This window comes from Aphelocoma coerulescens, chromosome 4 (assembly GCF_041296385.1).
Source record: "Aphelocoma coerulescens isolate FSJ_1873_10779 chromosome 4, UR_Acoe_1.0, whole genome shotgun sequence".
NCBI classification, from domain to species: Eukaryota; Metazoa; Chordata; class Aves; order Passeriformes; family Corvidae; genus Aphelocoma; species Aphelocoma coerulescens.
Genome location: NC_091017.1, coordinates 31,124,027 through 31,151,690, shown reverse-complemented (window position 1 = coordinate 31,151,690; position 27,664 = coordinate 31,124,027). Strand labels below are relative to the sequence as shown.

The 27,664-nt window shown below is 39.4% G+C and overlaps 1 long non-coding RNA gene across 3 annotated transcripts; it reads right to left on the bottom strand.

Moving 5' to 3' along the window:
- Positions 1–369: 369 nt before the first annotated feature.
- LOC138109633 (uncharacterized) lies at positions 370–25,435 on the bottom strand. 3 transcript variants are annotated; one of them, XR_011150644.1, is made up of 4 exons: positions 25,112–25,435; positions 11,326–11,378; positions 9,746–9,921; positions 370–4,277 (listed from the first exon to the last, which is right to left on the bottom strand). It is a non-coding gene; the product is annotated as an uncharacterized lncRNA (long non-coding RNA). The 3 variants fall into 3 exon arrangements; XR_011150645.1 differs by lacking the exon at positions 370–4,277 and adding an exon at positions 10,264–10,333 and having other exon boundaries at positions 8,006–9,921; XR_011150643.1 differs by lacking the exon at positions 370–4,277 and having other exon boundaries at positions 8,006–9,921.
- Positions 25,436–27,664: the final 2,229 nt, after the last annotated feature.

Here is a 27,664-nt window from a genome sequence, read left to right as displayed (position 1 = left end):
CATATATTTCTGCAAATATGTCATAATTCATAACAACTTTATGGCTGGGCATATGGCAAATATATAATGAACAAAACTATTATTTATATTCCCATATGAGGGGGCTGCCCATGCAATCAGTGGCTAATCTTCTGTAAAGGCATGTTTTCAGTGAACAGGAAAACAGTTTATAGGTTCTGACGAACATTTCACATTCCCAAAATACCAGAGTTCATCTCCTGACCCATACAGAAAAAGAAAATCAAAAAATTTACATTATTAAAAGTAGATATTATATAGATTATATTCAAGAGAATGTATTTGCAATTATGTATTTTCTAAACTAATTAGAAGAACACCTCAAATGTTTCATCTGCTGATTTCCTCCAATGTGACAAAAGATGTTTACAGACATAATGTGAGATACACATCTCTGTCTAATCCTCAGAATAAGCTTTAATGCATGGAGATACATCATGTCATTACAGAAAATTTAAAACACTCAATTGGTGACAACAGCCTGCTTGACTGTCCCGTGATGCAATTTGAAAGAATTACCTAAAATGGGAAATGTAGCACTTTTGCCCCACTATCATGACTGCCATGTTCTTGAATAATATAAACATGTGACAGTCTCAAATGTTCTCCCCACCATAAAGCCATCCATGGCCAGCTGGGTGATGTTAAATAAGAACTAATCATAAACATATGCTTAGTGTGCATAAATGTTGCTTTTATTCCAGATTTTACTAAAAGAAAATACACTGTCAAGCTACATATACATATTTCAGTCATCCTTCTTTTTTTTTTTTCTTCTTAACCACACAACTCCATTAATATACTTCAGTCTATAGAGGAACATATTATTTGATCTGACACAAAGACTAACAAGCATGCTATGTTTGAGCTTTGGTTTCCCTTTTCTAGCACTTAAAGAGGTCAAATCCCTTGTATCAATCTGTCCAGGTTGACAACACCTTTTTTGTTGCTGCCAGTCCTCCCATGGCGTTGCAGTCTGGGGGAGGAACAGCTGACCCACTGCCTGCACCCCACACACTTCTCCAGCACCACTGAAAGCGCTCAATGATTTTTGAAACCCAGCTTAGGAGTGAAATCTGATGTAACATATTACATTGGATACAAATTCCCTATTGCTTTACCTTAATTTATCTTAAAGTATTGCCCTTTCCTATTGCAGACTAGACCAGGTTCTGCCTTGGGCTGCTGTAAATCCTGTAGCTTCACAGCAGCTACGTCTGCAGGTGCATCAGCCCAGTCACGAACACATCAGAAACCATATCGGCACAAATCCTATCGAGTTTGACTCTCTTATCTAACTTTTCACGCCTCTTCTTTAATTTATGAAGAAGAGAGGAAAACTTGCTTAATCTAAATATGTGTCCTAACTGAGTGCAATGAACTACCTTCTGGAGACACGGTCACCCTACAGGAAAGGAGCAGCAGTGCCCTAAAGGTGATATCTCTGTACCAAGTCTGTACAATTGTAAGACTCCCTATTACCCAGAGAGGGGCTGGCTGAAGTCCACAGTGTGGTTCAGGTGTAGCTGCAGTGGTAACAGTACAGAAGGTGGGCTTTTACAAAATTGGTTCATCAGCTATTTTTATGCCTACAAAATTCACATTGAGAAGTATTTATTAAACATTTACCCTTTCAGAAGTGGCAGTTTTTCCTCCTTTACAACCAAGTTTAGTATGTGAAAGTGAAATCTAATGCTTCCCATCACTGTTGACCACTTCTCTCATAAAACATGAAAATGTGGAGAAGAGGGAGAAACAGCTTCAAGAAGATCCCTTCCAAGCAGCTATCACTCAGCTGAGCTGCAATTCCCTAATAGTGGTACTTGGTATCTCACACTAGATTAGAAAAATAAAAACATTTTCATTAAACTGATTTGCTGATCTACAAACCCAAGTTACATTCGTCTTATCATCAAAGACCTGGCGAGAGAGAGAGAGAGAGAGAGAGAGAGAGAGAGAGAGAGACAGGGTCCTATGGAAACGTCATACTTGCTAAAATTTCACCAAGGTAAACTCTTAGCCATTAATTTAGAGCAGGTGTGGTCTACTAAATATCTTTCACCACATCTCATTTCTAAAGAACCTTAACTTCTGGGTTCTGCTTTCAGGGCAAAACTGAACTGTCCTTCTTTCCCCAAAAAGTGCCTAGGAAGGGATACAGTCTCTGACAGTGAAGGAGAACCTGGTGAGACTAGAGGGAAAAGCATTTCATGCATCTGAGGGGTAGGTTGGTAGTTTCAGAGTATGATTAGAGGACCCATAGCTGCTTTTCCAGACTCTATTGCTTTTTTCTTTGCTCTTTATACTCTTCTTTATTCAGACCTTGTAACAATACTTGAGATTAGTAATTAATACTGATCCTGTTTCACACAGGTTTTGTGCAATCCACATGAGGAAGAGACCAGAGGTTTTCCACATGTGTCTGTCTCAGCTCTGCAGGCAGAGCAGCAGCAGTGTGACAGACTGGGCGTCCCCGGGAGCCACTGTGTGATCTCACAGGGACACTTCTAATACCACTGTTCTCCTTGGGCAGCGGTCGCCTTAGCCCAGGAAACAGGGCTATGGGCTGGTGCTACACAGGTGCCATTCTCACATGTATGGAAAGAATAATAATTATACAATGTTTAAATCTTTCCTGATACAGAAGATTATTTTCATTTACTAGTGAATTGCACTGAATGCACAATTTTGCTGGGGGAAAGGATATAAAATACCGCTATAGGACTTCAGGACTAGTCAGGATTCTGAATCAGAAAGATCTGCTTCTGCCTATTGATGGCACACAATAAAAGCTCAAACCAAAGAGCTATCGAGGATATATCACAGGCTTTGCCAGCCTTAGGTTTGGGACTTCTAGAAGGAAGCTTGCTTATAGTACAAAAAGGCAGCAAATCTCCTACTCCTTTGAAATTTGATCATATCAACTTCCTTTAAAGAGCATAAGCCACACTTTTAAAGCAAGTGTTCTGTCTGAATGACTTAGAAAACTCATTCAACAAGCTTTTTAAAATCAGCCTGTTGACAGGAATTTTATATGTGCAACAACAAAATGTTTTTGATGCACTAGATATCTTCCGAATACCCATTTCTAGTAAAAAAAAAAAAAAAATACAACAACCTCAAGTCAACAACTTTCAAAGAGGACATCAAGGGCCAAATACTGATCCCCGGAAAGCGCAGCAATTCTCCCACAGATATCAACAGGACTAGAATCTGGCCCTCTACACAATGTATTTCACACTTTCAACAGCTCGGGAACTTTATCTATATTTGGTGAGACAGCGCTGTGAATACTCTTCAGTACCACAGTTTGCATGAAATCATCAGCCAAAATTAACTAACAAGACTGTGAAAGAAAGCGAACATGTGTCCAGCTGCTTACTCTTTCCATTTGAACTTTACTTGGTGCATTCTCTTCAGTCAAATCAATTAATCAAGCACTGTAATTTGAACTGCAGGAAAATGTATGGGGAGAATTTATACACGGGGTGCCTGCTATCAGAAGGGGCCATTCACGAAATGAGTCTTGCTGAACCCATCTCTGTGTAATTCTTAGAAACCAGGGTGTGCGATGATGATTGAGTAAACATCTGTGACTCAGTGTCTAGAGCACAGTTATGACAGCCTCTGGGAGAAGTGTTACTAACTGCGCTGCCTCAAGTATTTTCCTGGCCAAAAGATCACATGCCGCGTCAAACACCATGGGAAAAATTAATGATTCTTCATGCTTCCGCAGCTTTCCTTCGCGGTCCCAGCGCACTGGAGTTCGTACACCACGGCTGTAGTTTTCTTTACCAGCAGTTTTAAAAGTTCACATGGGATAACCCAAGTGCAGCAGTGCATCGGTATTGCAGAGGTGGAGTACAGAGCACATCCAGGTTTCACATGTTTGTGGGAGGTGCAGGGGTTTGTCACCGTGCCAGTAACCTCTGCCCACTCCTGACACAGGCTCAGCACCACTTCAGGGTAAAGCAAACTGTGTATCCTTCTCTAGAGACCAATTACCAGGTGAGGACAGTCAAATGGCATATTGTCTTTATCACTCCTGCCCTTTTGCCCTGGCATATGTTCTACTGCCCCAGGTGTTTACAGGAGAGCATGGGGCTTGTTCTGCCAGCAACATCTGCACAGGTATGTCTGCACTGAAAAGAAAAAATTCTCCCATTTCAAAAGGGTCCACAGCAGACACCTTTGTAGTCTCTGTTCAGCTTCTGCCACTGAGGAGACGATCTGCTCTGTGCTCCCAGCTCAAACACAAGCTAAAGGAAAAACACCACATTTAAAGCTAACACAGGTAAGGACATTTAAGAGTTCAGAAAGACCAAATATTTAAAGGAATGAAAGTGCATCTCAAGATAAATATGTAATGAGAATGCTTAAGTACAATCTTTAATTTGATTTAAAATATCATCATAGAGGTTTTACTAACAGACCATAGCAGGAGTACTTTTTCCTCCTAGATGCCACACACATCTTTTTCCACCAAGATGCCACAAGCAGGTCAGGATGTTGCATGCAGCAACACCAAAACACTGTCTGTTGCTTTGGACAAGCCAGGTGTGGCAGTGCCAGTCTCCACAGTGTTGTCACACAAGCAGCAGTGAATCTGAAGATTGCTTACAGCTATACTGCTCTAATTATGACTTGCCAAGCCCTGTGCTCATAAACTGAAATAACAACAGTCAACACAGTCTTGCCCTTTGCAAAGAACAAGGTGCCACTTTCTCACCAATACTTTTGGCAAACTCTGCTGTAGGCTTTTCACACGGAAGAGCTGAGCCTGCATCTTCGTGCTTGGCAATGAGCAACACAACCTAAAACTTGGAATTGCAGAAATAACCAAGAGGTAGGCAGGGTGATATCTACATGTCTGGAGTTAATCTCATTAGCTGAGGGAAGTAAATTTAGACTAAAATACTACAGAAAAACATAGACTGAAATATTAGGTAAATCAAACTGTTACATAACACACAGTACTGGCACAGCCTGGTTTCCCTCAAATTTGTGCTCTACCTCTTTAGTGATTCCCACTTATCTCTGTCCCCTAATGCCTCTTCCCTTTCAAAAGCTGCAGCTGTCAAGTGGGCAAGCAACATGCTTGTTGTGGCTTGGACAGGTGTGGAAATACATTGCTTTTTTGCATTTCATTTCTTTGATAAAGCTTGTGCAAGCGTCATCTCTCAGACCATCAGCTTTTGTCAGCTTGACTCAAAATGGGCTGGAGGGTGCAGACTGGTATGTGGGTTGGAAACAAAGGAAACTGGAAAGGACAGGAAAATGTCACTCTGCTAAAATGAGTGTTAAAAAACCTCCCACAAAACCAAAACAACAACAACAACCCCCCAAAAAACCAAAAACAAACTAAAAACAAACCAACAAAAAACCAACCAACCAAAAAAAAAAAAACCAAAAAAACCCCAAACAAACAAAAAAACCAACCCCAAAACAAAACAAAAAACCCCAAACCAAACCAAACAAGAAAAAAACCCTTCACAACCACATCAATGTGATCGTCCTGTTGTGATCCTTTTTGGATATTTGCCTGTAACATAACTACCCCATACAGTTTAGCATGCGTTTACATGCCAGTCTTTATAAAGGAGACTGAGACAGAACAAGCTTCCCTGGAAGGACAGACAGAAGTAAAATCCCAATAAAATTGCAGTGCCCAAGAGCATTCACACTCGGTTCTTTAATGCAAGCAGAAACATGCATGGTTTATGAAAAGGTGAGACAACTGTGCTCATTCCTCAAGCTGTCATTTGCACATTTGTGTTAAGACTGCCCTTTCATTGTGTGGAAAGAACATTATCTGAATAACCAGCTAAGAACCTCAACTCATGGCTATGCTGCAACTGCCTTGTTGCAAATCTTTGCAGCACCCAGATGATGTAAAGCAGCTGCAAGCCTGACTTACTTGGAGTGTTAAAACTGAGTTTACGGCCAGACTGCATTACCAGAATTAAGCTGCTGGAGCTTACCAGCAAATGTTTCTCTGTTTTCCTCTTCAATATTGCCCAATTGTTTCTTGACTTACTATCATTGTCCACTAAACAGTTCTAATCTCTTTTCTATATCTGACTTTTTAAAAATGTTAAACACTTTCTTCCCCCTCTCCCAGTGTTTTTCAGACAGGTCTTATTTACTCATTTTGGGAAACAAGTCCTCTGCAAATCAGTTGGACTTCCTAATTTATTATTAAAATTAGCTCTTTTTTTTTTAAATGCAAATTGCCAGAAACTCAATACCAGTTTACAGAGATGAAGCTGAAATAGAAATCAGGTGTGCTTAATATTTCATTTATTAGTCAAGTCTGAAGCAGCATATTGCAACTCTAGTATGTATGACTACTTGTGATCTAAAAATGTTGATAAATAATTGATTGAACAGGACTACTTAATTCTCAAACCTTGGCAGGGAACAGTATCCATGCTTGTGTAAGTGAAGAGCTTTTAATTTTTAATAATCAAATTGAAAGCATATATTTTAGCACATGATGATACCCTTATATGTACTGGAACATATTTTGGTGTTCCCTAGAATAGAAGGACTCCTCTCAGCAGCTATTATAGGGGTTTTTAAAAAAAAAAAATTAAAGTATATTTTTGGGTTTCTTTTTACTTAAACTGTTTTTTTCTTCCTTAAGTCACAGGTGAAAAGGACCTGTTTCTTCTTTTGAAGTTTCAAGTTGTGCAGGAATCTACTGGCCATGCATAACCACAGGAGAGTGGATGGTTAATTAGCTTCGCTTCAGCTTTGAATAGACAATGTTTAAACTGTCTCTAACATCAATAAGATGATTGCCATGAGGATGATTAGCAGCACACCACAGCAGAAAGCTTTCATCATTCCTTTTGACCTAGTTCTTTGTTTTTTGTGGACTGTCATCAAAAACTACAGTGAATGCAGAATGACTAAGCATTGCCATTTCCACCAACAGTACAACTTGCTCTCTGCTTTGCTGTGTGCTCGATGGGGAGAAGAAAACTTACTTATTTTGAGAGAAAACAGATCAACAGCACGAAGTCTTCATTTATGGACCGTAAAGGTGGCAGCAGTGCAAGATATCCCAAACTGTTACTCAAAAAAGCCTTTGATTTCTCTCTCCTGCAAGGAAACTCCTAGAGTTTAAAGGTTACTCCAGACTTCCCTGTCCAATAGCCAGCCTGTGACTTGCACGCCTGGCACCCTAAAAGCAACTGGTACTTTGCTGTTGACCAGGAGATCCCAGGGTTTGGCCAGTAACTCTGCTGTACCTGTCAAAGTCACCCTACAGTGACAAATGACTTTTTAAAATAGATTAAATTCTCCACTTGCATCAGGCTGAGGTTAAGAGAGTCTAACTAACTAGAGCAAAAACTAATTGTCAACAGTGAGCTGACTTGAGTAACCTTTTGAAAAGATAAAAAGAGGGTTTTTTTCTCCCATACTGAAACCAGTTAACAAAGACTAATGCCGTATAGAGGTACAGATTGGAGATAAAAAGCTAGTATTTAAGGAGAAAGATTAAGGAAGTAAAGGCAAACTCAAATGGTCACTCAATTTTTTTTTCTACAGGCTGTACTACACTTTCTTATCTAATAAACTCGCACCTCTTGCCTTTTTTTCTCATTCAATCTTTTGCAAAGGAGAACAATTAATTGTCCTTTCTCCTTTCCAAGTACTGCTTCCTACATCTTTGCAGCCTCTTTGGCAATATTTCCTTCTTCTAAGTCCTGACATAACTTAGTCTTTTAGAAAGTCCAAAAATCAAACTCATTCTTTACAAACCGCCTGTTTGGAAAAATCATGCCACTTTTGAAAGTTGAACAACTCTGTTTTCCTCAAAATTGACAAGTCATTCCTCCCCTTCAGTACAGATTCAAATTATATTCTAGAGTGGAACAAATCAGAGATGCCACCTAAATAATAAGCTATAGACACAGATAGCAGTTTAATGCAGCATAATGCACTGCCATCATTAGCAAAATGCTGCAGGTAAGTGGTCAGAAACATAACTACAACTCTGCTGTTGTGGGAAGAGCGCTTATACACTCACTTGACTTCATATCAGAAAATTTTATTTGCTGCTAAGGCTCAAGTCTACAGCATTTGGCACAGCAATCATTGCTAATTTTAAACAGGAATGAAATAAAATTAGCAGTTACCTGGTAATTAACTGCTCAGTTAATCTCAGGGTAGTGTATTTTAATAAAAGTATTTCAAATACTAATGTCAGCAGGAAGGAGTTGTCTCACTCTTCTCATCTGTGTGATCAACTACACAATATGCATTTGTACATGAATGGATGATAAAGATGTTTTCCATCCAAGGGTTTCAGTAATAAGCACATGAAATAATAGCAAAAGCCTCAGCAAAAAACTCAAGCACTTTGTCTTGAGAGCCTGGGCATGAAAGCCCTACTCCTAAACCACCAATTGCTAATGCTGTGGTAGAGAAATATTGGAAGTATTTAAGGCAGGAGAAGCTATGCCTGGTAGTATTTTTTGTGTGCAAAACCATTCATCTGCAGAAGCTGCTGTGTGTTTTACAGACATCTTTCCATGCTAGTCAGTTCTGGTATGTCAGGGAGATAAGGTGCAGACCTCTTCTCTCTACCAAAACCAGTTAGCTGTGAATATTTTGTGCATTAAAAACAAAAAGGAAAAACGGGCTGTCATGGCAGTCGACCTAATCAAGAAATTATATTGATACTATTGAAATTGCTTAAAACCACATGCAGATTTACAAAAATGTCCCAAACTGATACAAATGCAAGTGTCAAGATATGATTAGCACCTTGTTTGAGGACTGAAAGACCCTAAATACACATGCCTGATTTCATTTAGCTGTTTTTTGGTTTGTTTGTTTTTTTTGCAAAGCTTTTCTGAGCATTTTGTCATGATCTGGCTTCCCTAGTGAGGTTAGATGATGTAAACAGCTATGAGGCCTGTTACTCCTCACAGCTTTCAATTCATTGGTACATTACCTTCCAGTGAAACTATTTTAGAACAGCCCCTTTACCTGGTTGTTTAATCCACATATATCTTTCTGCCTTATTAGCCCTCCTCCTCAAAAAGCAAGGAGTGCAAACTGAAAGAATCATTGATATGAATTTATATATTTTAGCAGCATCCAAAGGAGAAGTTCCGTGTTTGCAGAGTAACATTATCTCCCTCCCTAACATCAGTCTGAAGAACTGGTGCATTTTTCTGGTGTTTGGTGTTGCAAAATCTACTTGTACAGTCTACAAAAAGAAAACAGACTTTAAGAGAAAAAAAAATGAGTAAAGATTGCACTTAAAATGACATGTGAGGCTCTGCTGAAACCAGACAATAAAAAGGTAACTTCGAAAAAAGGCAGTGGGTAGGACAGTCTCAACATCTGAAGAGTTTAATAAGTTGCCTAGCCCCGTTTCTGCTGTTGGTTACACTGGTGTATATGGGGGATCAGTGCTTTGAACATCCCAGAGCTAACTCCAGATTTATTCCATGTGCAATAGAGAGCAGGATGTAACACAACAAATATGTGGAAAGGAAAGGATATTGCCTTTCTTATCCAATGTCATTTCAAAGTTTATGCTTGAGACTCCATGGAAGACTAAAAAAACCCTCTAAAAATCACAGTCCTTGCTTTAGGACTGCAATAGTTGACTTCAGTTATACTGTAAATAAAGAGCCTTGAACAGCAAATCTCCTCATAATCAATGGCTTTGGTATATGCCCAAGTGAAACCTCCTGATACCTACTTATGTTCAACTGTAATTTTTCCAACAGGTCCCTTCCCCCTCTCCATGCTCCAGGCTGGTGCTAACGCAGCAGTGGCTACCACACAGCCCGTTGTCACCTCCAAACCCCAGCAGTAGTCTCAACATCACAAGTGCTTCACTCATCCTGCAGTAAAGTCAGGCAGCCCCATGCAGTTCTAAAAATGAAGCAAGATCGTAGGTACTGGTAAAATTACCGTGTAGAGATGTTAAATTCAGGGAGAAACTTCTCAGTCATAGGTGTATAAAGCATCCATACTTTGCATCAAATGTAACCAAGACCACCTTTTCTGGACTACATACTCTGACCTTCTGAGAAGGCTAAGGAGGCCCTTTGAAACTGGACTGAGGGGTGCATAAAAAGCCAGATAATGAGGTTTTTTTCTTGGAAATTCAATGCAGGAAGGGGCGATTTTTCCTGTGGCTATGATCACCGAAATACACAAACGAGAGATCTCAGTGATGTAAGGTGGCAGATAAGCAACATTTTCTGTGCGTACCTTGCCTCCCATACTGGAATTCCTGGTATTATTTCCAAAACCTTTCTTTCCAAAGCCATGCAACAAGCACCTAGGTTAGACACAGATATTTACATGGGCAGGAATTTTGCATTAAAATGATGCTACGAGACCAATATTTTTGTACAGATGTGCAAATACCATTATGAACATAAATAAGCGTGGACTCATTTCAGTGAATTCATTGTTTTCTGATCTCCTCATGTGTTTGTCACTAAACAGGGAATCACAGCACAACCAATGACCTCAGACAAGCAGTTGAAAGTGTAAAAGTTGGATGAGTAAATAGGTGTTTTTTGTAAAGAGAAGTTAATTTTTTTATTACATAATTGCATGCAAGAAAAAACAGCGACTGCTTCAAAGGATCAAAACCAACCTTAAAAAGACCACACAAAGATTGGGAAAAATACTCTGTTTATGAATAACTTGCTCTTATTATATACAACTGATAAAAAACTAGTTAGCTAGCACTAACATTTATAACAATAAAATTTACAAGAATTCATTCACATTGTAAATGTAGATGCATATAGCTGTAGGTGGTCAATATGCATTTGCTCACACAAGAATTTTGTGCCTTCATCACTCCCAGGGATATCTAAGACATCTGTATGTTGATGATTATCTGCAGCTAACTAACATAATCCCGAAATTTTAGGGACACAACAATGAACCAGCCAATCTTACTTGTTGCTTCCTATGTCAAGATTTTTTACTTGAAAATTTAGGTTTGTGTTGCACTGGTAAATGTCTTGAAAAAAAAAAAAAAAAGGAATTTCGTCAATATGCTATTAAAAAGGAAAGGACTGTAGCAGACAAAGCTACCCATTACTTTATGGTTCCTTTATAACAGGAGTCTGTTTTATCTCAGTACAGCTTTGGTCCCCTGTTTGTAATTAAACGGACAAGCTCTGTGGGATTCACATAACCATACCAAGAAAACAAGTATCTGAAAAATATCAGTAATGCCATTATTTGGCTCATTTAAGGTTACTGATCAGCCTCACCTTTTTTTAAAGATTATTAACAACATTTATTTTTTACCTTTTTTTTCAGATTTTGACTAATTTGAAGTGAAATTCTGTCAACATCGTCCCCTGCATTACAAGAAAAAAAGGACTTTAACTGAATGAATTATCAGAGCCAAATACTATCACAAAACTTTTCCCTATAAGCACAAACCCTTGCTGCTCTGAGAGTGTATCTCATCCCCTCTAGGGTTTCACAGGTTTCAAAGAAATGAGGTATATGGGGATGCACAGGAGTGGGAAGGAAGGAAATGGTATCTTGGCTCCTGTGGGTTTTGGCCCAGAAGATGTGACCCACACACTGGTTGGTGAAAAAAAAATCTTGCTGTCCATTTCTAGTTTTACTACATACCATAAAAGCCTAATGTTCAGTAGTTTTACTCTCCATCTCCCACCCAAAATATTGTGTGTGAGATTTAAACAGTTGGGGAAACTTTTTGTCTATTACACATAACAAACAGGCTGGCTCAGCTGTCAAAATATTTTGTTTCCTTGAAAGGAATTAGTGTACAAAAATATTATTGCACTGTGTGAGCCAGAAGATGGGGAGGAAAGCTACAAAGATCATTGATAATTACATTGAAATAGGGAAACATGTAATTATGAATCAAAAAGCACATATAGAATCACCCTCTACATGATTTGCAAGGTATTTAGGAAATACAGCTAGAGATAGAAATGGATATAGGAAAGCTATGTAAATAGTTATAACTGCTTTTCACATAAATTGTCCTCTTCACAGTGATGTGAAAGAGCACAGATGCTTCAGTAGTCTGGTGCCTTTCCCTATTAGGCATTAGGGATAGATAGAAGGATTAAAAAAACCCAGTGTATCTTAAACAGTAGTTTTTCTCTGTTTCCCCCTTTACATTTGATTTAAAAAAAAAAAAAAATCTGCTTTTTGATGGAAGTTTCTGAGCATAGAGATCTGGTTTGAATGCTTTGAGGACCTTACTGCAATGCACCATAATTTTTTTAGGTATGTTTTCACCCATTTTTATCACCTGTTCTCTTAACTTTGAAAACCCCCCAATAAAACAAAACAAAACCAAAATCCCAACACCATGGGATTGTCAAAGGTTTATCTCCAATTAGAATTTCTGTGATAAAATTTACATGTCTGTTTTATAGAATACTGCATGAGGTTTTCCACGTATACTTTCAATGAATTAAAAGCAGCTTCTATTGTACAGTAGAAGCCCTGCATGAAACACAGGCAAGTCACCTGAAACATGAAAAAGCTCAAACAGTAATAAAAAGATCCATTAAGATCAGCTAATAATGCACTGTGTTGAGTAATACATCAAGTCATAGGAAGAATAAACACAGATTAAGCATAGCCTTTAAGCCTAATGACATCATGCCTCAAATTATAACACAGATAAACAAACACCAGAGCTCAATCATGGACTACTTTATCATTGCTTGAACTGAAATAAACAAAATATTCCTTGTGTGGAGCAAGGAAGACAGCAGGGATTCCAGGCATAGCCTTGCAGATGTCTCAAAAAAAAGTTATATTTTACACAAGCCAACATTCTAGTTTTTCCTTGTTTGCTTTTTGTTGGTTTTAACCTTTCCTAAATATTTTTATATTGATATGGGAGACTTGAGCCATTTATAACCAATCAAGAAACAGAATACTGACAATAATCACACATTATTGCTTTATTCCCTGAATTGGAACCCAGATAGCTTTCAGTGTTTCGTAAGGAATGCCACTGATATTAAAATAACTGTGTGTATTCAAAAATTTGTTTCTCTTCAATATTAAGTCTTTTGGCCACGTGTGAAGCCATTACAAATCAACTTGAGGGAGGGATTGAGCAGTCCTGCCCTTGATGTCAAAGCAAGTACTCTTATCTAAGAGTTTCCACAATAATGTTAACATAAAAGTGTTTTCCCCTTCATAAAGTCTGCAAGGCAGCAGCCATCTCACATAGTAGAAAGATATTATAGGCCAGCGTGATGAAAAAAAAAAAAAAAATCGCTATGATACATCCATAACAGAGGAGGAGAGGCCACTGGTGCCCTTTCAGCTGTGCTAATCCAATGGTAAAGAACAGATCTGGGCCAGTGCAAGCCTCTGCACCAGTTAAAGTGACCCAACAGATCCAAAACTGGCTGAGTAGTAAGGGCTAAAGATAAAAAATAAGAAAGGCAGCAAAAGGCTGGCATTTCCACTTAACTGTTATTTCTTTTCAGGGCTGTAATCTGAACTCTGGGAATTCAAGAGTTTTAAGCACAGACTCAGTGAGTACTGTTATATATATTTGGTGCAACACCTAAGGGATGTTTCATCATCTATTAATTTCCATGCCAATTGGAAATATTTACCACGTCGGCCCAGATGAGTGCTGAGGAAAGCACACTTGCAATCACTGTGAATTGGTTCTTAGGGTCTTTTGTACAAAGACTTAAGAGTCAGTCTTTTGCACAAACTCCCTTTGAAGTTAATTTCCATCCAGCTTCTCAGCTTTGGTGAGCACTGGGAGCCAGCTTGCTTTTCCAGGCAGGGAAATTCATATTTATGCCATTTTGCATCCATAAACTCCCAGTGAGGGTTATCCCTGCAAGTGTCTCTAAACCTGTGCCACTGTTTTCCTTCCATACTCCCCCCTTTTCCTTAGTGACAATTAAAAAAAGCTTAGGCAAGACTACCCATGGATGGAGTCCACTTTATTTTACTAACCCATGCTATCCTTCCAGCTGACAGCCCATCCTTTCTTTATACTAATGGAGGAAGGGGCTGCCTTATCCTGCTACCAACAAACTCTACAGAAACCCCCAAAACAGCTAGTGAAGCCCAGAAGGCCTCACAGTTTTGTCTCATAGATGAAAACTAAGACCAATATATGTCACTTTAGATTTATGTGTTACACATGAACACATGTGACTTCCCCATTACCTGGTGGTCTGGAACTGCTCCTGTCTCATCACAGGGAAGTGACATAAATGAGAGAAGTGAAATAGTTTGCTGATTGAGATGCTGAAAAAAACAAAGGGCCCTGAATGTTTTAAGTTTTCTCCTCTGACTTCAGCAACAGCTTTGAAGATCCCCAGGATGTAAAGAATTAACTAGATGCCACAAATATTAGCCATGTTGCATAGGCCACAGTGTGGTTAAAGACAATAAGAATTGAAAAAACCTCCAAAACATAACATGAGATTTTAGACATATTTGAGAACAGTGCTTCAAACAGAAGGGCTTTGCTATCCAAGTAGCTCCACATCTTCCCATAATTAAATGTTAATACAATATTTAGACAGATACTGTATTAAAGAAAACAACAAAGCTTTATCCATTCTCCCGATAGCAGCTGATTCTAGACACTTGAGTTCTGGGTTTGGCTTTGGAAAGATACCTGTGTAAGTAACAGCACCTTTGGAGTGATGATGATACAAATAGAAATAGTTCTAGGGAAAAGCTCTCCTTGGAGTTCCAGATCAATCTTTTGGGCAGTTAACCAGCACTTGGACTACAAGCTAGTGAGCTTGGCTTTTAATCATGTAACTAATAAGAAACACACTCAGCATATTCAAGTTCCTTTAATGAGTACAAGGTCATCACCCCTGATTCCTCAGAAAAATCTGCAGGGAACTTTTGCTTTTTAAATGAATGGCATTAATTTGTACATTGAGGAAAAAGCCAGTAATACCTGCTATAATTGTACCACATATGCAGCCGTTATTAATAGTAGAAGAATATTTTTGTAGCACTATAGAGCATTTTTGGGTCCTGTGTGTGTACACACGTACCGAGACCATAAAGAACTGCTGCTGCTTCTCCAGCTGTGCTGTACACTAGTACAGAAGCCTCATGTGAAATGACCTTCTCTCTCAGTGTCTACAGTGTCAGATTGACAGAGGTCCATGAAATAGCATTGATAATTTGCAAATGTGCTTTAAAAAACAGGTTCTACTTCACACACTGTTCCATGTTTGACTATCAAATGTGTTTGCTTTTTATCTATGTGCAATAATTGGCCAATACACAACAAAGAGCAGCAGATTTTTTGCAAAATTTCACCGTCTCTAAATAACTAAATACATATAAAGTAAATTAAGACACTCAGGAACACGTCCAGGCATTGAACAGCCTTCCCAATCTGTATCTTCTAAACTGAAAAATTAAAATCAGCTACACAGCAAAGGTCTTCAGCAAGGACGATCTCCAGCCTGGATCACCAGGAGATACACCTTCCAGCCTGTACCAGCCACCATTGCTGACATTTCCAAAAAACCCTATGGGAGTTGTAGTTCATTGTCTTCCTCCTCTGAAGGAGCAATGCTGACTACTAACATAACACATTCAAGGTGATCATGAGTTTCCTTATTATAATCATACCAGATATTTTACAGCTAATCATAAACACCTGGCACCCTGTGGGTAGTGCCTGAACCCTTCCCAGAAGGGCCAGGCTATGCTCACCACCTTCCTGCCCCTGCTTGCAAGGCCAGCCTGAAGCCACTGTTCACAGCTCAAAAAGTTTATGCAGACTCCCTTTAAACTCAGGGTAAGTTCTGCCTGGCCGTGTCAACTGGTAGCACCCATTTTGCAGATTTGATCCAAAATATCTTTTTCTGGCACTTTGACTTGATGTGCACCCTTGTGTTTGCCCAAAGACACGAGGCTTCGTGGTCAGAGCATCACAAAGCACCTCCAGAGCAAGTCCTATGTGCTGACAGATCATCAGCTTGGCTTTAATCACCTTTCATTGTGACCCCCACAATCTTAAAAGCTCTTTTGACTCTTCACCAGTTATTCACCAGGCTTAGACTGTTCTGCAGGTCTCTGTGTCATTGGGTTTGAAGTAATTTATTATCAGCAATATTCAGTCATTTGTTTTTTAATCTTGACCTACTAGACTGCACGATAGTATTTTAATTTTATCTATTTAAGACCATTTTTCTCTTTTGGACTTTGCTATTACAGTTTGAGGCACATCTTTTCACCTGTAATACATTCCTATGAGGATATGGCAATTTCTGTTCCTAGTTATCCTGGATTAAAATATATTTTCTGATTGATACTGTTAAGCAGAAGCTCCTCCACACAAAGGTCTATTGAATCAAAGTTAAGATCACTGGTAAGGACTGATAGAGTAATTAATGTATCTGCAACTTCTAAATGGGATAAAATACCATTCTATATGGACCAAGCTTCTTTAAAAGGATAGAGTTTACTTTTTTTTGATGAAAAGTGGCCTAATTATTGACCTCCCTGCCTTGACAGAGCAAGAAAATACATTTTTCTAAGTTTAACTGTAAAAGCCCAATGATGTGTAAAATGAGCCTTGAGTAAGATTATTAGATGCTATCAGCTTTTCAAAGGGAGTGTGTGACAAGATCTGATAATGCGTTGAGGATCAATGCATCTGTCCTTCTTGCATCTCTGCTCTCCTGGAGAGAAAGCAACTGTTAGACCTAGTGAAGAGATCACAGTTGCTGAGCAACAGTAACAACACAAATATGCTCCTGGCATTGGCTTGGCAGCAGAAAAAAAAAAAAATCTGTTGAAATAATAACCACCGAAAGAAGAGAGAAGGAGCCCCATCACACAAACTTAATGCTGAAATATTAGCTGCACTTTCTGTCAGAAATCCTGCTACAGATACGACCATTGCATGGCAAGGTGTATTCAGAGAACAAATATCACTGTTATGAAAAACATGGAATAAAGTGTGAGAATAAATGAGGAGAGATTAATTTGAGTTCTGTGGAAGTTATCCACAGAAATTACTACATTATCTAGAAATTATAACATGACCCAGTAGAATGCCACAAAAAAAAAAAAAATCTTCTATTAAGTGTACTGGATGCTTTAAATCACCCATAAAAAGATCATAATTTGTATTAGATTATGTAGGGATTTTTCCTGAAGGATCAGTTGCCACTTTGAGTTAAGCACACTAGACTTAATTTAATCAAGTCACAGGAGCTTGAAACCCTCTGGACTAATAGCTAATTCACATTATTTGTCATCTTGATTTCGGGCAATTGCTTGCCATTTTGTAATTTGCGAATTGCAGGCTGATGAACACGAGCCACCCAGAGCTTTCCTCTGTGTTGCTTAAATTCAAAAAGCAGGACTTACTGGACAAATATCCATATGCAAATCAAACAGGTGAAAATTGAGTGACCTAATATAACAAAGGAAAAAAATGAAATTATTTCTTTCAGTAGTCTTTGTTTGTCTATCCATAACTACTAGCTTTGAGAAGTGTAAATTAAAAGTTGAAATGATTTGTTTCAAAAACGAAATCAAGCGCATGGCTACTTTTCCATTTCTTTATGTACTTTCACTTCCTGCTTTCTTCCCTTCCCCTTGAAAGGGCTATTTCAACAAGAGCAAGTAAATGTCTATAATTGCAAATGAAAATGTTAATATAACATTTACACAGTTCAACAGCTTCAAAGCTGTTTCACTGAATGCATACACCTAAAAAAAGACTTAGAGGCAAGGGGCAAAAATGCAACAAATTTCTGCTTCAGTGGGAAATTTTGCAGTGAAACCTTAAATGCAGAAACAAAAAAAAGAAAGGGGAAGGCAAAAACAAATCAAAGTCTCTTCATTTACCTAATTCAAACCATTTAGGAGCTCTGTGCCTAAGCCAAGGATTACCAGTGATACCATCTCCTTCAGTATGCTGTGCCTAAAGAAAGCACCCCTCTTATTAAAAAGAGAAAAAAGTTTAAAGCCAAATAATTCAGGCTTGCATAAATCTTTAATAGGAGCTACCCTTCCAGGATTGGCTGCACTTTCTTTTCTCTGCCCAAGGGAAACACAATATGCCTTAGAAAAGAATAATAGTAACTCCATCTTGTGTGTTATATGATATCTTCCAGTAATCCAGAGGATTTTGCCTTTGTCTGTCATAAACAAAAGGCCACCCATACATAATGTGTCCAGGCTTTTTCTGGCTCCTCACCTTAGCAGGTGACACTCAGGAGATGGATGGGGAATACTTAGCCCACCAGTTGCTGCAGGCAACTTTACTCTCATGGCAATTTAGAAATGGAAAAAACGACCCAAGAGAAAAGCACAGATTCTCCCTGTGTAAGAACAAAGCATTATTTGCACCCTGCAGTTGTCCTGATTTTCCAGAGATCTTTAAAAAAGTTTTGCTACTGGTCCAAAAGCACATGATTTCATGATTTTTTTTTTTGAGTGAGGGTTCTTTGTGAGGTTTTTTTTTTGTTTGTTTCTACTGATAAAGAAAATTTGCTTTTATAAAACCTCCCTGTCCACAAATTATCTGTACAAACTAGAGATTGAAAGAATAGTTTAGACAAAGTTTAAAGCCTCAAGATTGGAACTTAACATTTAAGTAAACCACTAGCAACAAATAATAAATGCCTATTCTCCTACTGCAAAGACAACACCCAAGATGCTCAACAAACTACCATAACTGATCATTCAGTAAGGTGGCAAGAAATGTGAAATCTAACAAAGCATCAGTGTCCGAAATAAGCAGAACAATAAAGGGGGAGAGGGCCATATTTTTTGAAAGGGTGAGGACAGCAACAGGAGGAACACAGCAGCCACCAGGCATGCCACCCAGCTGGAGTTTGACCAGGAACCTGCTTTGCAAACCCAAGGTTTTCCAACCAGAAAACCAAAGTGCTCCTTTGGAAGCAGGGAGTTTAAATAGTGCTGGGGCACACCTGGTCTGATGGCAGAGCAGAGTCACAAGCAGGGGCACTGCTTCTGCAGTGGGCAGGACTTGCTAGGGAGGGATGCTCTCAGACCAGGCTCCAGGGACACATGTGGCCAGATTATAGCATAGATGAGTCCCTGAGAATTTTTTTTAAATCAATTCATGTACACATGCTAAGTAGTAATTGGTGAGAAATGAGGCTTCATGGGTCTTTTGTTGACTAGCATTGAATGACCTGTTAACTTTTTAGTGACAGGCACGAGCTATAAGATGGCACCTACAGAAATTGAGGCCTGTCACCCTCAGCAGCTTCATGGCACATGCAAATGGGCATTAATTGGAGTAGATTTTCAGGCCAACAACAAGATAAAGGTTTAGCACAAGTAGTACTTGTAACCTGTGACAATAAATAATTTTGCTGCTTAACTGAGGATGGAGGGATTCTGTCTCGTTTGACAAAAACATGAAGAAAAGCGATGTCATACTGCAATCTCCAAAGGCTACCATGAGCTAAGTTACTAACAGCCTCTAATATTTCTAGGAGAAAATGAGTATCAGAATCCAGTTTTGTTTATTTAATAAGTATTAATGATGCCACTAAACCCACACCACTAACAAACTTGGATGGGACTAAGTATATCTCACATATTGCTCATAGAATTGTATTTAAACATTTACTCTTCCTACAGCACACTGAGATTTCTCTAGGATATTACATCCACTGTAAATACATGCATCAAGCAAACAGCTTTCAGGATAGCAAAGGGGAACAAAAATCTCAGGTATTTAGCATGCCAAAATTCTCAGCGCTACTGTAAGGATGCTTGTAAAAGCATCACCATCCTACAACCATAGACAGCAAGAGTGCAGTGAAGTCCATCATGCTGCCTCCCACCGCCACCATTTTCCCCATATCCTGCTCATACTCTCGCATCACAGCCTCTCCCAAATATCATGCTTCTGCCCTTACTCAGACTTCTCCACTAGAAGTATCTGGCACATCCTGAGCTGCAGCTGGTGGAGGGAATACAGTGAGGCAATGGTATGTGTGCAAATGCAGTTACAGAGCTGACTTTGTTCCATGGCAGTTCTTGAGCTTTAATCTAATCAAAATTGTGCCAGCAGCCTTACTGGGCAAATATGTTGCTTGGTGAGTACTATGAAACATGCACCCAGAGCTGACCTTTCCATCAGCTCTAAGATAGGTCTCCAAGGAGCCAGCTTCTTATTGTTGCATACAGGGGTTTTATGTTTGAACACTGAGATTTCAGAAGCATAAATAGGCCCATAATGGCTATCTGTCTATGAGGATGCCCAGCAAGATGTGGGCCTTGCAGCTATCAGCATCCTCCTCTGGCTGACTGATCTACTGCACTAGGTTTATAGTTCATTATAGACCTATAATGAACTATACACCAGTAGCTGCATCCATCCCCACTGAAATATTACACTATTCAATATTTACTTTTCGAAAAGAAAGTACAAATGTAAATTAATTTGACATTCATATTGTTTGGAATATCAAGTTTTGCATAGTTGGGGCTAATTCCATGAAAGAATTAAGTGTCACAGAACTGTGACCTATAACTCCCTGTTTAACTCCCATGTTCTTGATCCTGAAGCAGAGCCCAATACTCAAGTCAGGCCTGCAGACTGTCTAAACAACCCCTGTGCCATGTATTACTTATTTAAAGAATTGGTTTGAATACCGGCAATAAAGTCATTGCAGTGGACTGTACTGGCTGCTCTTGCTGGCAACCAAGTACATTTCTGTGCCAAAGGCCGAGTTAGCTCTACTAGATCAGCAGAAACATTTGTAGGACTTAGCCTCCTGCCCTCCTACTCTCTTCTTTTCCTCCCCCAAGCAACATGATGGGGCACTGCTTTGGATCAGAGGAACCCACTCATTGTGAGCCAATTAAAAGTATGAAAGCCCTGTCATTGGTTTCAGATGGATCAAGAAAGCAAGCAGTCTGCAAAGTACCTGCCTATGATGATTACGTGGCTCAGGATTCATCTCAAAGTCAGCTGACTGCTACATCAGAGGGCATAATTTTATCAGAGTGTGAAAAGCACACCTTTTGGAAAAAAAATTTTAAAGTAGAAAATAATTAAATATTATCTCTTGAGCAGAAGGGAAAAAACCAAAAACTCAGAAACAATTAACCTGGAGTTTTCTATACTTGAACAATACTAACCCAACTCCAACAGAAATCTCTCACTTGCCCAACCCTCTGATCTGCTCTTCTGCGTTGCCCAAGTCCATGCCCTGATAATCCAACCCAATGTAACCAAAGACTGACACTGCCTTGTGAAGCAGACCTGCTGCCCTGTTTGCTGTGTGCTGTTTGGCAGCTAACTCTTCACCTAAGACACACACTATTGCTTTTGTTCCCTGATCGATTGACTGAACCTTTTATAAACAGGAGTAGGGAACTCAAGATTGTCTCGCAAAGGTTCATGGCATGAACCCTTGCATACATCCAGGGATATGCCACTCCACACAGACTTTCTTGCAAACACAAACACTCACATAAATGCTTACAGAAAATGTTACTGAGGTGAGTTCATCACTTGCTATTTTTCTGCACTATTTGTCTTGTTCTTGTATCAACTCCCATTTGTCACAAGAAACCTAGGAGGCACTACAAGCTTTTCAAGGCCAACATGCACAGTACTGCTTATATGACAACCCACAGACATTACCAGAATACAGGATTCTTCTGACTTTTTTAAAAACTATTGTTGTATTGTATCAAGAAAGCAACTATATGTCATCATATATTAAAAAAGAATACTAAGGGATCAAAATGAACAAGGCTGTTTATAATGCTTACTGGTTTTAATATTATTTCCCCCCCTCTGCGTTAATTCCCAAGTTTCATTGACAGTTTGCCCTGGCTTTCAGGGATCAGTTCAGTGAGTTTAGCCTGGGCACATTCCACAGTGCAGGCTGTGAACTCCTTCATGAGGAAGCTAGCATTTTCCTTATTGTGCTATAGTTTACCTAGCAGCCAGACTAAAACGAGATTAGGATGGGAGATCCCTTACATCTGAAGCAGCATTACAACCCTGTTGTAAATATCCTCATCCTTTTCTAGTGCTGTGTTTTGAGGTTCAGCTCCCTCAAAGCCATGTCATAAAGACAGCAACCTCCTTGAGAAAATATTTTAGGAGGGTCAGTTTTCTTTCTCCTGGCTTTGAAAGAAGTTACAGTACAGGACTGCAGTACATGACAGCATCCTCCTTCTTCACGTGAAGGATCTTCTTCACAGAACTGACAGAAATTTTTGGTTTGTTTCATGTCAGGATCCTCACACACCTCTGGTTCCTCAGCAGATTTACCATCACTTACACATCACACAACACCCTGTTTTCCATGTTTCTCCATTATAAGGACCAATTCCTTTATGCAGTTTAGCTGTATCCAAAACGTTATCCAGAATTTACCCTACTACTTTAACAAACATTTTTTCTTTTGATATTTAACACCTTAGAAATTCCCATTTAGCTAACATTGAACAAAAGACCAAGACAGAATGTTGGCCATTCAAGCTAAAACCAAAGCCCAAGCCATTCTGGATCAGTCAATGCTTTATTTACTCAGTAAGAGATATTATTTAATGTAAAAACATAATACCTTTGACCTATTTGCAAAGCTCAGGCAATCTATGACCAGTCATATATCTTAATAAAACTTAAGGCAGTCATTTTGAAACCACATAGAGGTAACACATCTATTCGACATTGTTAAACACTTTGGTTCATCACCTGTGAGGAAGGTTCTGTTCAGCATGATTCATTTCATGTTCTTAAGTACCACTTTCCATTATCCACCTGGTACTTCTCAAAATTTCAGCACTCAAGCCTGTCCATGCACTTTTTTTCAGTTCTTTTTTAGTCAATAATATTAGAAGTTCCATTACTCAACCCAAGGGTAGGTCCCATCCCAGAAGAATATTCTCATTGCTGTAAAACCCAAGTTCTTAATTTCTGTGCCAACACTTTTTCTTTTATAGCTTACATCACCATTTCTAGCACTCCACTGGCTTTGATATAGTTGGGCACAATTACTCTATAAAAACCTTTAAAAGCTTTCCTTTGCTAAATATTGCTTCTACAGCCAGCATCAACATGCCTGTAAAGAAATTGTCTGAGCAACCATCAGTGTCTTCACCCTTTTTGTAATGCCACAGAATTGTAGAGTCAGTTAGGTTGGAAAAGACCTCTGAGCTCATCAAGTCCAACCTATGACTGGACACCACTCTGTCACCAGACCATGACACTGCATGCCATGTCCAGTCCTTCCTTAAACACCTCAGGGAGGGTGATCCCACCACCTCCCTGGGCAGCCCATTCCAATATCTAATCAACCTTTCCATGAAACTCCTCCTCAATATCCAACCTGAAGCTTCCCGAGTACAGCCTGAGGCCATGTCCTTTCTTCCTTTTTTTGGATTTCTTTCCAGAAGCCTAAGGTTGTGTGGAGTCTGCTCTGCACACAGCCCTGAAATTCTTGCTGCACACCTGATTTGAAGGTGGTGTGGCAGTTTTGCTGCAGTTTGGATTTGCCAGCAGGTTTGCAATACCCAGCAATAATTATTTCCCTGATAGCTCAGCTGTAATTATATGGTCTCTCTAGTCTTGTAGAATTTTTTTTTGGTGGCGATTGGTCCAGGATATTTCAAAAGAAAGAAAAGACTACTTTTGAGATTAGGATCATATGGACCTTTAATTAGCCCATCAAATTTTTGATACCTTAGGGGGTGAAATTTTTTTCATCCTAGCTGAAATCAGAATATTATGTCCTTTAACTTTTTAGATTTTTTTTTCAATATCAAGTTCACAATTCTTCATATTCATCTAGCTATTTCATCTTTCTATTTCTACTTAACCATAAAATTGTTTCATGACAAGAATTTCCACTACTTTCAATGCCTTTTAACTCCCTCTCCTTTATCAGATGCAAACACATAGACAGGGGTCACTCAATAATGTGGGGACACCAGCAGAAGGCCTGGAGTTTGGATCCAGGGAAGATATTTAAGTGTTGATTTGTCACACTACTTTTTGTAGGCTTTCTCTTCCTTCAGCCTCCTTTTCTAACTGACCTCTCAAGAAGCTGCAAATACCCATGTTCAATGTGCACATTCAAAACACCACAGTGTCATGCATCAGCTGACATGAATAAGGAAACTTGTTTCCAAGCTTTTGAAAGGTGCAGTCCCCCACGGAAAGCCTTGAGATGCTGTTCTGAATGTGGTGCAAAACCAGGAGGAGTGGCATGTACAGTACAAGCAATGTTTGTTTGCCTTGGATGAAAGGGCTAATGCTGCAGTATCATCCCTTGTAAATTATTTTCCAACACACTTTTTTCCTATCTATGAATCTTCCATAAATCATTCCTATGATTCATTATACACCTATTAGTTATTTATAACAATAAATTCACAGATTAACATGAGCAGTTTGGGGCTATGAAATATTAAAACCATTTAATAGTTGCAGGGCACAAGGAATAAGAATGCACTTGTTTGTTCCATAATTGAAAATTAAATGAAGAAATTACAAGTCTGAGAGCATGCAATGCTCCAAATTTTATGTTTTGGGAATAATTTCAACAAATACTTTTGCACCCCAGATAGGCCTAAACAAGCCACATGCTCAGAAATTATTGGCTACATTGAGAAGCTGGATATTTTTTAGATAACACTTGGTTGCACTGCATGCCTCCAATGTTTTCTAATATTTAACAAGAAGGCTAAAAAATTGTTCTCCTGCACTGCAAGCTGACATTCAACAGGGACTGCTACAGAAGCTACTATGTGCAGCTAGAAGCAGAATTACAAGTGGAGCAGTCCAAACCCCAGAGAATACCTACAATAGCAGGAAGAGGCAACACCAATGCCACAGCTCTCCTGGGGCAGAGCCAGAATAACAGCTAGGTTCAAGCACTTTGCCAGAAGAAACCCACCCCACAGCAGATGCAGTGTTTGGAGCAGGCTACAGGGAAGCACTACTAGACAGGGCAGCACTTGCTAAAACAAAAGCCAAGGAGAAACTGTGGCTGGGCCAGAAATCACCCTCTCTCCAGAGGGACAACCCAGAACAAGTACAAAGACATGAGGATACAGTTCTCACCACAGCGCCTCCTCTTCTCTAGCAGCAAGTCTCCAAAGCCACTCAGCAGCAGCTGCAGCCCTCCTGGCTAGGTCAGGCACATTCCCACAGACCTCACACCATCCAAGGCTTGGCACGTTCACCCAGAATTCAGTTAATTCCTTTTTACATTGCATCCCCCTTTAGAGGAGATTCTTTATAAGCACCTTTAGATTTTAAATTCCCCCACAGGAAAACTCTCCAGAGAAGCACCATCTCCAACCATGCTAAGGCAACAGAAATCACTTATAAGAGCCATCCACCCCCTGTCCTTCCCCCACAGGGCAGTGGCCTTAATGCAATAGGCAGCAGGTGCCACCACAAAGACTGATTGCATAAACTAGTCCCTCTTTGCTTACTCCTTAAAAGGCTTCGGGTGAAGCTTCATGTGAGCTTTATGCTCTTTAATGAATTGCAATCCCTATCGGTGCTTGCTGTTTTGGGTTAGCTAGTGCTACTCAGCACTAAGCAAAGAGAAAAAACAGTGGTGATGACGTAGCAGTTGGAAGGATCCTGACTGGCTGGAAAAACTTCCCTTTGCTTACGGCAGGAGAAAGCTGCTCCAGATCTTTTTTTTTGGTCATAGTTTTTCCTGCTTTCTATAATTCATACACCTTTGTGCCTAGCTAGTGCTGCCTTTTTTGATGTGGTCAGCCCAGAGTCACGTCAGCCCAGGGGTGATGCTCCCATACTCTGCCACACAGGCTAATCAAGGGAAAAAGCCTATTTCCAGAGTGTGCTTCCTCTGGAACCCATCTTCACTTTCAGCTTGCAGCCAAGAACCCAGCTGGAAAAAACCTAGCCTCAGCACCAGGACAAGAAAAACATGTGTTTCTAAATGCACCTCTGAGGTGTAGACTGGTCAGGTCATCTACAGAGCCAACAGGTGCTTCTTCAGATGATATTTTTCATGTTACCTTCAGGTTAAAACCATAACACCACTACAGCCTGGCCCTGACTGGAGAGTATAGCACAGCCAGACAAGCAGTGGACATCCCTTCAGCAATGCAGTTTTACATTGCCAAATGCAGAAGTAATGCTGGGACCTGAAAGACACCAGGTCAGACTCTGGTTATACCAGGTGTGCAGTGTTGTATTGTCTCCGACTTCAGATGGAATTATTCCACCCTTTACACTGGATTGTCAAGAAGAGATGAAAACCAACACCACTGACTCCATCCTTTTACAGCATCGTATTTATTGAGGTTGACTGTAAATAGGGAATTCTGCCTTTAGGAACTGGTTTTCCTGGGGCTATCCAGCTCTAACTGTAGGAGATCTACCATTCTCCCTTTTGTCTCTTTTTAGGTAAGTGGTCAAACTTTACTATGATCACCCATAAACATTCAGCATGAAGGGTTTCCACAGAGCTCATTGTAGTCCTCAAGGCAGGCACAGGAGCCACATCCCCCCTCCAAAAGCCCTCAGCAGCTTTTGCCAGGAGCAGCTAGGGATCATCCATCTGTCATTAAAGTGTTAATTCAATTCATTAACATAGAAAATATTCAACATTTCCCACTTTGGAGGAGATGGGCTGTGCCGTCCTTTTAATAGAACTCTGCTGGAAATCAAACACAATTTTTATTCAGGGGAATGATTACTGTGTCTTGTTTAATTCTTGCCTAACAAATGTCAGCACTAATGTATTACAGATTATTCAGTCAATTTGATGGTTCCAGGTGAAAGAAAGGAACACAAATCTCTTCTTTTAGTGTAAAAAGGGTCAGCTGGATGACTTCCACTGCAGGAGCTGAGATGAGGCTTGACATGAATCAATCAAGCAGGCTCAATTTTACAGTTATAGTGCCTAATGCCTAAACATGAGCGTATGGGTGAAAATTAGCACCCGATTATGAGCATACATGATCTTCCCTTGGAAGACAATAATATTGGCATTAAGCTTCTCAAGAGGGAAGATGCTGCTGGTTTTTAATATGTCTTAAATTATGTCAGGAAAAACACTGGAACATCACACAAAAGCCACAGTCAGTGTATATTGCTATCTCATAGAGCTGGAGATCTTTACAACAATATTGACACAGGAGCAGGCAAGCAAATGTCAGCCAATATAACATATGAAATACTTAACGTAACCAATTTTCAGCTGTCAATCAGCAGGGAATAATGACTGATGCAAGGAATCAATACACCACAATTGAATTCCAGCTCACAAACTTGTTTCGTTCTGCGCTATAAAAGACTGTCAAATGTCACACCCCAAGAGATGCAACAGGATTCCAAAGATTTATTTATTTCAAGCTCTGAAGTCTATTAGCAATAGTGCTCCTTGTGCTATTGGAAAAAGAGCTTTGATGACATTAAATTTTCAGAAATGACAACTCATTGGATCAGGAGCCAATTAGTTATCAGTGTATCATATTTCAAAAATCCTTCACCATTTTACTAATAAGTGATTGCACATAGTTATGGTCAAACAAATTATTGTGACTTTAAAGCTGCAAATATTTGATTGCATTATGGTATAGTAACTGAATACTTTTAAACAAGTTGTTTTATACTTTTGATAAAAATAGT